Source organism: Nycticebus coucang, chromosome 17, assembly GCF_027406575.1.
Source record: "Nycticebus coucang isolate mNycCou1 chromosome 17, mNycCou1.pri, whole genome shotgun sequence".
In the NCBI taxonomy this organism is placed as follows: domain Eukaryota; kingdom Metazoa; phylum Chordata; class Mammalia; order Primates; family Lorisidae; genus Nycticebus; species Nycticebus coucang.
Genome location: NC_069796.1, coordinates 36,569,034 through 36,582,015, shown reverse-complemented (window position 1 = coordinate 36,582,015; position 12,982 = coordinate 36,569,034). Strand labels below are relative to the sequence as shown.

Below are 12,982 nucleotides of genomic sequence, written 5' to 3'. Positions count from 1 at the left end.
GGCAGAGATCATGATCATATCTCCTAGCACAGTGCCTGACCCATAGTAGTTGCTTAAGAAATATGTTTGAATAAATAATGGACACAAAGGTTACTTTGGGTTGCTAATATCAGAACAGTATTTGCCATTATTTTGGAGGTTGGCGTGGGATTTGTACACCCTGAAACAGTTTCTTCTCTTTGCAGCTAGTAATATCTTTCTGTTTATGAAGCACACACATTCTTGCACACTGGCACAATGGTCCTGGGCAAAGTGGCTCAGACAGACTTCCACTGCATTCCTCAGAAGAGCCAGCAATATAACTCTCTGATGGTGAGTTGCTTCTCCTTTATCAGAAGATTTAATTTCATGGGTTTTTAGTCATTTATTTCTTCCTCGTAGAGGAGGGTAACTTAAGAAAGAGAAAACTAGGTGAATTTGATTGAATTTGTTAGCATTTTACTGTACTGTGATAATCAAAGAAGTTACAGTCATTTCCCTATGTAGTAGTTCGTTCCCTGCACATAAAACTGCATATATTTTCTCATCCTTATCTACAGTCATATCTTATTCTATAAGTGGGCTGTACACTTGCTCCTAATTAGGGAAAACGTATGCTTGTATTTATTGTAACTCACAAGATTCATAAGATTTCTTTTTTTCTTTTTTTTTTTTGAGACAGAGTCTCATTATGTCACCCTCGGTAGAGTGCTGTGGCGTCACAGCTCACAGCAACCTCAAAGTCTTTAGGGGCAGGGGTGTTCTTAGTGGTTCTTTGTTTTCAATTAAAAACAAATAGACAAGTATTTGGCAACTTCTGCCAGGAAAGGCATGAGCCACCGCACCTGGCCTTTTTTTTTTTTTTTTGAGACAGACTTTCATTATGTTGCCCTCAGTAGAGTGCTGTAGCGTCACAGCTCACAGCACCCTCTAACTCTTGGGCTTAAGCGAGTCTCTTGCCTCAGCCTCTCAAGTTCCTGGGACTGCAAGTGCCTGCAACAATGCCTGGCTATTTTTTTTGTTGTAGTTGTTGTTTGGCAGGCCCAGGCTGGGTTCGAACCTACCAGCCCCAGTCCATATGGCTGGTGTCCCAGCTGCTGAGCTATAGGCACCAAGTCTCCAGATTCTTCTTTAGGCCTTTAAAAGCAGCATAGAAAAGGGGAATAAAAAAATTATAATATATGGCTTACAAAGTACTTTTATGGATAAAATTCAGTTAAGTATTGGTTTTCCAATTTTATTAATGGGGAGTCTAAGGTACAATTAGGTTAAGTAACTTGACCAGAGTCAAGGTAAGTAATTGGTTACTCAAATGCAAATGCAAGTTTGAGTTATTCCAAGTTCAATATCAGTAAATATTAAATGTTTGTTCTATCTATTTTACTTTTTAAGTGTTGGAATTGATGAGGATAGAATATATCTTTTTGGCTCTTACTAGCTAATATGGCTCCAGTTTCTTCTTCTTTTTTTTTTTGTAGAGACAGAGTTTCACTTTATCGCCCTCGGTAGAGTGCCGTGGTGTTACACAGCTCACAGCAACCTCCAACTCCTGGGCCTAGGTGATTCTCCTGCCTCAGCCTCCCGAGTAGCTGGGACTACAGGCACCTGCCACAACGCCCAGCTATTTTTTTTTTTTTTTTTGTAGAGACAGAGTTTCACTTTATGGCCCTCGGTAGAGTGCCGTGGCCTCACACAGCTCACAGCAACCTCCAACTCCTGGGCTTAAGCGATTCTCTTGCCTCAGCCTCCCGAGTAGCTGGGACTACAGGCGCCCGCCACAACGCCTGGCTATTTTTTGGTTGCAGTTTGGCCGGGGCCGGTTTCGAACCCGCCACCCTCGGTACATGGGGCCGGTGCCCTGCTCACTGAGCCACAGGCGCCGCCCCTCCAGTTTGTTCTTAACATTGTATTAAAAGAGATTATGGCAGCCTTAACAAACCTTAATCCATATCCTAGTACTCAAATAGCCTTGGTCAGGGAGGAGATCCCTTAGAGTAAAGAGGACACTTGGTTAATGAAAGTTTCCTTGTGATGGCACAAGAGATGGGCTCAACATTCTGCTGAATTCAATCAAATGAATATAAAGGAAAGAGACAGCCATGGGATTCTCTGTGAATAATCAGGACCTTATTAGTCATCTGTAAGGAGACAGAACTGCTTCCTGACTTCAAGTTTCATCTCAGTGACACTGGTAACCTTGAGGAGGCGGATATGCTGAGGTCCTCTCTGGCATCTAGAACATGGGTCTAGGTTGTAACAAATATATATTCTTTCTAAAGTAATATGACTCATGACCTTTCTTCTGAGGGGCATAAAGCCTCTGTTCAGATAAGTTAGATATTTTTTGTCTTAGAAGTCATTTTGCAGGGCAGCACCCATAGCTCAGTGGGTAGGGTGCTGGCCACATACATGGAGACTGGTGGGTTTGAACCTGGCCTGGGCCAGCTAAAACAATAGTGACAACTGCAACAAAAAAAAATAGCTGGGCATTGTGGCGGGCACCTGTAGTCCCAGCTACTTGGAAGGCTGAGGCAAGAGAATCACCTGAGCCCAAGAGTTTGAGGTTGCTGGGAGCTGTGATGCCATAGCACTCTACCCAGGGCAACTGCTTGAGACTCTGTCTCAAAAACAAAACAAAACAACAACAACAAAAAAAAAACAAGTCATTTTGCAAAGAAATGACTAAAAACTTAACTCACACATGATTGCAAGAGGGACTTTACCTAACAATTGCAATCAGTGTAACTGGCTTATTGTACCCTCAATGAATCCCCAACAATAAAAAAAAAAAAAAAAAAAAAAAAAAAGCAATCAGTGTAACTGGCTTATTGTACCCTCAATGAATCCCCAACAATAAAAAAAAAAAAAAAAAAAGTCAAAAAAAAAAAAAAAAAAAACTTAACTCACGTAATAGTTTTCCTGGCATGGACTCACCTCCAGAGGTACGTGAGCAACAGAGTAATAAGTATGAATGTTACAAGATGTTCTTTGTTGCGGGGGACTGTCCTGAGCAGTGTAGGATGTTTACCAGCATTCTGGACCTCTATCCACAAGGCAATAGAATCTTTCCAATTTTGACAACCAAAAAATTCTCCAGATATTGCCCCCCAAATTATCCAGTTGAAAACTATTGTTGAAGCACCAAAATATTATATAAAAAAAAAATGGAATGGCCCCATTTCCCTCAAAAAACTCACTAAAGTGAGTTCTAAGAGGGACTCCACTCTAGAAATTTCAGAAGATTTAGACAAAAGCAGATATATAATTCTAAATACTCATAGTTATTTAGTTACAAAAGGTCAAGTAAAAATTATTGAGGAGGATTTCTCTGGAGACTGCTGGTGGGGTGCTATAATTCTTAGTAAAGGTGCCTGCTTGCCTTTTATCTTGAGCACGTGAAAAGGGCCTTCAGTGGAACTACTCAGAGTGCTTGAGATGTGTCTCTTGCAGTTAGAGGTGCATAGTAGATCTGGATTAGGGCTGGTGGCTGTTTGGCAACACAGCAGAGGAATGTTAAATCTGCACTGGGATTGACCCATACTTCCAAGTTGTTTGGACAAGTAGTGCATGAGAACGTCCTGTGGACCAGGTGTGAGCCATTCAGAGCTGCCACTAGTCTAACATAGCAGCGCCATCAGAAAAAAAAAGCTCTACTTCATCCAGATACTTCCCTTCCACTTACTGAAAACTAGTCACATTAATTTACTTTGAAAAAAACACTTTACTGCCACCTGCTGGAAAACTATCAAAATAAATCCACAAATCTACAGACGATGATGTGAACAGCATCCTGCAGGGGTTCTCAAACTGCAGCCCGCGGGCCACATGAGGTGGTGTGATTGTATGTGTTTCCGTTTTGTTTTTTTACTTCAAAATAAGATATGTGCAGTGTGCATAGGAATTTGTTCATAGTTTTTTTTTTAAACTATAGTCCGGCTCTCCAATGGTCTGAGGGACAGTGAATTGGCCCCCTGTTTAAAAAGTTTGAGGTCCCTTGCCTAGGGTGTGGAGTACACCACCTGCTGTAATACAATAACAGATTGCAAAACAACCAGCATCAAAGCTGTCTTAGATCCCCTCTGACAGGGTCTCTACAGAGATGAGCAGGCTTCAGTATGTAAGTAGGTGTAGGTGGACCACAAGATTCCTAGGGGTTGAAACAGCAAGTCAAGAACTACCAGGATACAGTGCTTTTGCTTAGACCCAGGGAATTATGGGTGGGAAGCCACCAGAGAACAAGGATGGTGGTGGGTGCTGAGGTAACCACAAAAGTTAACTATGAGAACAAAAAGTCAGTTTTAAACATCTACCAAACCCTGGGAGTCATAAACTATCACATGAAATTAATGAACCTTTCTGTTCCCCTCCCACCCTACTTTGACTCCGGTTAATAGGCTGGGGGAGGAGAAAGACTATGTTCTTCCTCTTTCAAGCAAGCAGTGAGACACCTATTCCCAGCTGGAAAGAAGGAAAAGTTTCACTCTTTGTGACTCAATAACTATAGGATTCTATTTCCAAGAATAGAACCTTGGAATAGTTTCCACAGAACCCCTTGGAACTCAAGGAAACTGCCTTAGTTTTTGACTAGGTACACGACAGATCCATTTCCACTGCACAGGTTGAAAGGATGGAGAAAGATAAAAATAAAGTTTTTCTTTTAAAAATTATACCCCTAGGTGCCCTCCCTGTTGACCATACTAGTTTCATATTATCAAGTAAGATTCAGAAAATATATCTTTTAAGGACATGGTCTTGAGTTTTTCTGGGGGAAAATGGTCACTAAGTTAACTCATTTGTTTTTTGAGAGCCCATACTTTGGGAATAGGGCACAAAAATGCAAGGGAGTCCCTGCCCTTTGGGAGCTTACATCTTGGGTTTCATACTTGAAGCAAGTTTCTATAACAGTCTGTTATGTCAACAAGAGCCTGTGTTGCATAGGTGGGACAAGTTCAGGAGGGTTTTTTACTCTCTTAGGATTTACTCATATTTTTACTCACTTATAATTAAGCCTTGGAAGCAACCATATTGCCTCTGTTCTCCAAGCATGGAATCACAGGTAAAGCTTCCATTTAAGATGTCTGAAGAGAGATGCAAGGCTAAATGTACAGGATGCATCTTTTTTTTTTTTTTGTAGAGACAGAGTCTCACTTTATGGCCCTCGGTAGAGTGCCGTGGCCTCACACAGCTCACAGCAACCTCCAACTCCTGGGCTTAAGTGATTCTCTTGCCTCAGCCTCCCGAGTAGCTGGGACTACAGGCGCCCGCCACAACGCCCGGCTATTTTTTGGTTGCAGTTTGGCCGGGGCCGGGTTTGAACCCGTCACCCTCGGTATATGGGGCCAGCGCCTTACCGACTGAGCCACAGGCGCTGCCCTACAGGCTGCATCTTAATTGGGCTGCTATGAAACCAGTCTGGTCCTCAGTTTGGCAGATTTGGAAACTTATTTTTCACTCAAGTTTAATCAGGCTCTAGGAAATTAATTCAGATAAAATAATTTCATAATCAACCCAATAAACAGAAGCTGATTCATAAACCATGATTTGAAATTTTTAATTGACAAAGACTGTATGTACTAATCCCAGTTGTGTGCCTTGGACAATTGCTTATTATTGGGCATGTAAATTTGAGACCCCTTGAGTTGTAGAAAGGCTACTTGTTGAGTTTGGAATTAGAGCACAGGCTTTTTGTATGTTCTTTTTTTTTTTTTTTTTGTAGAGACAGAGTCTCACTTTATGGCCCTCGGTAGAGTGCCGTGGCATCACACAGCTCACAGCAACCTCCAACTCCTGGGCTTAGGCGATTCTCTTGCCTCAGCCTCCGGAGTAGCTGGGACTACAGGTGCCCACCACAACGCCCAGCTATTTTTTGGTTGTAGTTCAGCCGGGGCCGGGTTTGAACCCGCCACCCTCGGTATATGGGGCCGGTGCCTTACCGTTTTTGTATGTTCTTAAGGGATAGCCAGAATTTAAGTTTGCTAAGATATAAACTCCATGAAAGTAAGATCTTATTTGTTAATGTAGACCGTAGTAAGCACTCAAGAAGTACTGGTTGAATATGTGAATATGAATTAAGATTTTAACTGTCCTGATAATGGGTATTGGTCTTGGTTATTAGAATTAGTCACCTTTATTCTGGATAGAGTGGGAGCGGAGCTCTACAAGACATTCTTATTCAGATTCTGCTGGTTTTAGACTCTTTGTGGACCCCACCCTTCTGTTATGACAGCATAACAGAATGTGATACTTAGGTTGCAGAGGATTTAGTCTCACTGATGAAATTTGGGAGCCCCTTGGCCTCTGTAACACTTACAGATCATCTCATAGGGTGACTTTTTATTTATTTATTTTTAATCTTGTCCAAGTTCTATGAAGCGTCTTGTTTTACATTTTCAGGGTTACTGACTTCCAGCTCAGGCAGGTAGGGGACAGATGAATTGTGGTGGTTCATATTTTTACAGACAACCAGAGTTCTTTGTGCAGGTGTTCATCTACCCGCTATCCAGGAGTCCAAAGGCAGAACACTGCGTTTTACTTAATGGAAGCTCTCAAAGCCCTTAACAGACTAAAGCAAAGAAGAGATTGGCTGAATATTCATACCTTTGTGAGCCCAAGGGAGCTGCAGGGTTGGTCTGGGTGGCTATGCAACCAAGTAGACCCCTAGGTTCAAAGAGTTCCTCATTCGTTCTGCCCCCTTTCAGCTCTGACTCCGCAGCTCCAGTTTAATAGCTGAAGCTCCTTGAGAGCATGCAGCCTATCGCTTTCACATTCCTAGAGCCTTTGGGCACCAAAGCATCAGTGTTCTGTCTGGAGTCTAGCTCAGATCCTTAAGGTGAAAGGGGAAGCGTGGGGGGCGGGTAAGGCGCAGGTGCAGCCCGGTGGGTCCCATATCTAACACACAACTCTGGGACTGGGAACGTGAATCACTACCTAGGCTTGCCCCAGGGTTTTCTGTTGAGTCCTCTGTGCCCTTCGCCTGGATATAAGTATCCTAGTCTTCTCTGAAGAAGGGCAAGGCCGCCTCTGCAGAGACCAGAAACCCCCTCAGTCTTCCGGATTTTCCCTTCATCTGTCCCATCGCCCGTTTCTTTCTCCTTCCTAACCTCCCTCAACCTAGACCCCCTCGGGCCTGCGCCTGGCTTCTTGCGCTCAGGCAAGAGCCCAAATTTGGGGTGGGACGCGAGACAACGGTTAGCAAACCAACTAACTCCAGGGCTGCGGCCGCCCCTCCCACGCACGTCACGTCCGGTTCGGCCCCCGCCCACCGCCCGCCCTCCGCCCTCAGCCCTCCACTCTCCTCCCGCTCGCCGTTAGGGAGGTTCTGCGCTTCAGCTGCTGCCTCCGTCTCCGCCGCCGCCACCGCCACCGCCGGGGGGATCCGAGGGTCGTTTACCGGGCTGGCCCCTCGCCATAGTCGTCGCGTCAGCCTCCCGCCAGCAGCCCCCACAGGAAGAGGCTCCCGGGCCGCGGAGCCACTTGGGGCCTCAGTTCTCATCCTCTTGCCGTCGCCGCGGGTCCTGGAGAAGTGGCCGCGGCTGGGGAACTGGGCTTCGCGGTTCCAACGGTAGGTGAAAGGGCGGGTACCCGCATTTGCGCATGCGCGGGCCGATGGTGGACGCGGCCCTCCCCCCGCTGCTTCCCCGCAGCGTAGTGTCCCACCGGCTCTGACTTCCGAGCGTGGTGTTTCGGAGTGCCGGAGACTCAGGGTAGTGCCTAGAAGGTGGGACATTCTGTAGAGAGGGCCCCTTTCTGCTAGAGAAAGCGGACCATGGAGCTTTGCCCCAGGCTGCCGGGGGTGTGGCAGGCTTCTGTTTGCAGTCGCTGCGGTGCGCGTGAGCGGGTGTGCCCCCTCACCTCCCAGCCCTCCCAAAGTAGATGGCACGATACCCGTGTTTGTTTGCTACCCTTCCCTGTCCACTGGTTCTGCGACTCCTCCCCACCCACTTCCTTCAGGCTGGGCAGTGAAGTTGATGTAGAAGAAAAAAGAGTGTGGTTTAATCCTGATCTCAGCTGCGCCCCTTTTTAAGGTCACGTGAGATGAGTGGTAGCTGACTTCCTTAAAATCACTCAGCGAATATGGCCAAAATTGGGCTGTTGCACTGGGGCCTTGCACTCTACATAGGCAAGACGAGAGGGGGCACTTTATACGGCATTAAGTTTCAGATGGGGCGCCTCGTTTCCTAGATAAGGTTATGGGAAATTGAATCAGCGCACTCGCCCAGTGGAAATTGTTAAGCTGGTTTTGTTTGTAATTAAAACCAAACAGCCTTGTAGAAAGACAGTGTATTGTTTCATTTGATTCCTCATTATGCGGTCTAAACGGTGATATAAGTTAGGCATTTGCCTTACTTTCAAGGAACTGATAATCTAAAAATGGCGGCTGGAGCCCCAGTAATGCAGACTGTAAACATTAAATAACTGGGGTGCAATGCTTATAGAGGCAGACATTAAAGGATAGTTTTGAATTATTTGTCTTTCTGCGGCTGAGTTAATGTATAGCAGCTCTCCTTTTGGTAATCTTGAAATTCTTCTTGGCCAGGGTTTCTCACAGGGTATTATGTACTTAGTACTTGTTTAATGAGATTGGATGAACTGTGCATTAGAGTGCTTTGTTTAAAATTGGGGTCGTATTTTCTCTAGTTTTGTTACCAATTGGGCATCTGTGTCACACGGTTTAAGTCCTTGGAAGATGTAAAAGGGCATTTCACAGTGGCATAAAGTTCTTCATTGGATGAAGTAAATGGTACAGTTATTTTTTATTAGAATGTCATTTTAGGACAAAATAGCTGAAATGACTATAGCGACATGTCAGTATTTCTCCATCAATAGCATAACTGGGGTGGCACCTGTAGGCTCAGTGAGTAGGGCGCTGGCTCCACATACAGAGGGTGGTGGGTTCTAACCCAGCCCCTGCCAAACTACAACAAAAAAATAGGCGGGCGTTGTGGCGGGCCACCTGTGATCCAGGCTAGTCGGTTGGCTGAGGCAAGAGAATTGCCTAAGCCCGAGGGCTGGAGGTTGCCGTGACACCATGGCACTGTAGGGAGGGTGACAAAGTAAGACTCTGTCTCTAAAAAAAATAAAAAAAAAAAATAACTAATTGTATTATCATTTATGCATAACCCAATTTACCTGTGCATCACTGTACACTAAATTTAGGACTATGAGAGTATAAATTTTAGTTTTTTTTAAAAAAGAATTGTGGTAAAATGTACATAACACTATTTTAACCGTTACCATTTTAAAAATATATTTTCATTGTAGTAAAATGTATACACAACATAGAGTTTACCATTTTAAACATTTTTTTTTTTTTTTTTTGTAGAAACAGTCTCACTGTACCGCCCTCAGGTAGAGTGCCGTGGCGTCACACGGCTCACAGCAACCTCTAACTCTTGGGCTTACGCGATTCTCTTGCCTCAGCCTCCCGAGCAGCTGGGACTACAGGCGCCCGCCACAACGCCCGGCTATTTTTCTGTTGCAATTTGGCCGGGGCTGGGTCCGAAACCGCCACCCTCGGTATATGGGGCCGGCGCCCTACTCACTGAGCCACAGGCGCCGCCCCATTTTAAACATTTTTAAGTATACAGTTCAGTGGCATTAAGTACATTCACCGTGTTGTGCAAGTATTACCACTCTCCATTTCTAGAACTTTTTCATTATCTCAAACTTTTACCCGTTAGACAATAAGTCTGTTCCCCCACTCTACCAACCCTAATAACCTCTATTCTACTTTCTGTCTTTACGAATTTGGCTAGTCTAGTTTCCTCATAGGTAGAATCATGCAGCATTATCCTTTGTGTGGCTTCACTCAGTGTAATGTTTTCGAAGTTCATCCATGTTTTAATGTATATCAGAATTTTCTTTTTAAGGCTGAAAAATATTTCATTGTATGTGTAGGTTACATTTTGTTAATCTACATCTGTTGATGAATATTTGGGTTTCTATCTTTTTTGTTATCGTAAATACTGCCACAGGCATGGATGTACAAATATCTTTTCAGGTCTCTGCTTTCAGTTCTTATGTTTTGCTGACCATATGGTAATTTTATGTTTAATTTTTTGAGGAACCACCATACCATTTTCCACAGCAACTGCTCTATTTTATTTCTTTTCTTTTCTTTTTTTTTTTTTTTTTTTTTGAGACACAGTGCCCTGGCATCAGCCTAGCTCACAGCAACCTCGAACTCCTGGGGCTCAAGAGATCCTCCTGTCTCAGCCTCCAGAGTATCTGGGACTATAGGTGCCTGCCAATTTTCTCTGTTTTTAGTAGAGATGGGGTCTAACCCTTGACTCCAGCTTAGGCTGATCTCAAACTCCTGAGCTCAAGGGATCTGTCAGCTCTGTAATTCCCAGAGTGCTAGAATTATAGGCATGAGCCACCACGGCTGGCCTGCCATTTTATATTTCAACCAGCTATGCACAAGGGTTCTAGTTTTTCCACATCCTTGCCTACAATTATTTTTTACTTTGTTGGTTGACTTGTTTGGTAATAGCCATTCTAATGGGTATGAACTGGTATCAATGTGTTTTTGATTTGCATTTCCCTAGAGGTTAATGATAGGCATCTTTACATGTGCTTATTAAACTTTTGTATATCTTATTTGGAGAAAAACCAGTTCTAGTCTGTTTTAAATTTTGAATTAATCTTTTTTCTGAAAATGAAATACTGATTTTTTGATAGAAATAGTAAATTTGCTTTACAGATGGATAAAGTCATTATATAAGAAGAATTTAAGACCAATTGAATTTAACAATTTATTCTATTATTTTTTGAGACAGTCTCATTTTGTTCCCCTTGGTAGAGTGCTATGGTGTCATAGCTCACAGCAACCTCAAACTTTGGGGCTCAAGTGATCCTCATGTCTCAGCCTCCGGGTATCTAGGACTACAGGCGCCTGCCACAATGCTCTATTTTTTTTTTTTTTTTGAGATGGAGTCTCACTTTTTTGCCCCAGGTAGAGTGCCGTGGCTCTTGGCTCAGAGCGACCTCAGATTCCTGGGCTCAAGCGATTCTCTTGCTTCAGCCTCCCAAGTAGCTGGGACTACAGGTACCCGCCACAACTCCTGGCAGTTTTTTAGAAACCAGGTCTCACTCTTGCTCAGGCTGGTCTCGAACCTGTGAACTTAGGCAGTCTACCTGCCCCGGCCTACCAAGTCCTGGGATTACAGGTGTGAGCCACCGTGCTCAGTCCTAACGTGTGGCTGTTTTTAGAGGTGAGGTCTCCCTCTGGCTCAGTCTGGTGTGGAACCTGTGAGCTCAGGCAATCCACGTGCCTTTGCTTCCCAGAGTGCTAGGATTACAGGTGCGCGGCCTATGAGAAATATTTATTTATTTATTTATTTTGAGATGGAGCCTCAAGTTGTTACCCTGGGTAGATTGTTGTGGCATTACAGTTCACAGCAACCTCCAACACCTGGGTTTAAGCGATTCTCTTGCCTCAGCCTCCCAAGTAGCTGGGACTACAGGCGCCCACCTCAGCAGCTGGCTATTTTTTGGTTGTAGTTGTCATTGTTGTTTGACGGACCCGGGCTGGATTCGAACCCGCCAGCTCTGCTGTATGTGGCTGGCGCCTTAGCTGTTGGAGCTACAGGTGCTGAGCCTATGAGAAACATTTAGACTGAAGATAAAACAGGTAAGGAGGCAGCTTTAGGCTAAATTGAATTTAACACAATGAAGAGGCTAATTTTATATTTGAAAAAGATTTTCACTTATTTAGTAGGTCTATATTTAGGCTCAACCAGATGTAAATCAGTACTAAGAACTTATTTCCACCATATCTGTGTTAGAAAGGTGTACCCATTAAATGAAGGTCATATTTTCATCAATGAATAAATTTTTCTGAAAGAACTTTCCTTTACTTATAAAGTGTTTTGAAACATGAAGAGGAGGGTATTCATTGGTAGAGATCAAAGAAGTATGGTATGGGGAAGCCGAGGTAGGTGGATTGCCTGAGCTCACAGGTTCGAGACTAAGGTGAGCCAGAGCGAGTCCTCACCTCTAAAAATAGTCAGGCATTGTGGCAGGCACCTGTAGTCTCAGCTACTTGGGAGGCTGAGGCTAGAGAATTGCTTGAGCCCAAGAGTTTGAGGTTGATGTGAGCTATGATGCCGTGGCTCTACCAAGGGTGACAAAGTGAGATTCTGTCTCAAAAAAAAGAAGAGTCTTATGTTGTACATTGGTACTTGATCTCTGTCAGTGTTCCCAAGCTTGAGAGGGGTAGGGGCTTCCCCAACAGAGGCAGTAGGTTAATATGTACATAGTCAGCTTTGATTGGAAATGGAAATAATGAAGGATATTTGGAATGTAATGTAATAAAGATTGTTTTAATGTACCAAGTCATTTCACATGGTACACTAAAAAGTAATAATGGGATTATAAGAGTAACACATTATCAGTTAATTTATTCATCAGGTATTTATTTAGCTCTCAAATGCCAGAGATACTGAGGAACAAAACCCAAGCAGTCGTGTGATTGATGGTTTTATAATTACATAAATTTAGTAGAAGTTATTGAACACTTGAATCTCAAAAATTTTATAGTATGTAAACAATACCTTAACTAACCTGTTTCAAAAAATAAAAACCCACTAGTTGACTTGGCAGCGCTTATACTCTGTTGGTAGAAATAGCCATTAAACACATAAATGAATACAATTTGTGAAGAATGTTTTGGGGGCTCGGTGCCCGTAGCTCAGTGGTTAGGGTGTCGGACACATATACTGGAGCTGGCGAGTTCAAACCTGGCCTGGGCCTGCTAAACAACAATGACAACTGCAACAAGAAAATAGCTGGGCATTGTGGCAGGCGTCTGTAGTCCCATCTAGTTGGGAGGCTGAGGCAATAGCTTAAGCCCAAGAGGTTGCTGTGAGCTATGATGCTACGGCATTCTACCAAGGGCGACATAATGAGACTCTTGTCTCAAAAAAAAAAAATAAATAAATAAAAAGAATGTTTTGGGGCTAGGAAATGGTATGTCATGAGAGAAATTTGTAGGTGAGACTGT

The 12,982-nt window shown here is 43.7% G+C and overlaps 1 protein-coding gene across 9 annotated transcripts in view; it reads left to right on the top strand.

Annotated features, from left to right (window-relative positions):
• The window catches only part of FAM13B (family with sequence similarity 13 member B), a 124,443-nt gene that overhangs the window by 11,497 nt on the left and 99,964 nt on the right, over positions 1-12,982 (top strand). For 5 of the 9 annotated variants that reach the window (XM_053566062.1, XM_053566063.1, XM_053566061.1 and 2 more), the window contains exon 1: positions 7,356-7,540. The gene's annotated coding sequence lies outside the window, so the exon portion shown is untranslated. Of the gene's footprint in view, positions 1-185; positions 313-7,212; positions 7,541-12,982 lie in introns of those variants that run through there. The other 4 variants (XM_053566060.1, XM_053566057.1, XM_053566054.1 and 1 more) reach the window with 3 other exon arrangements.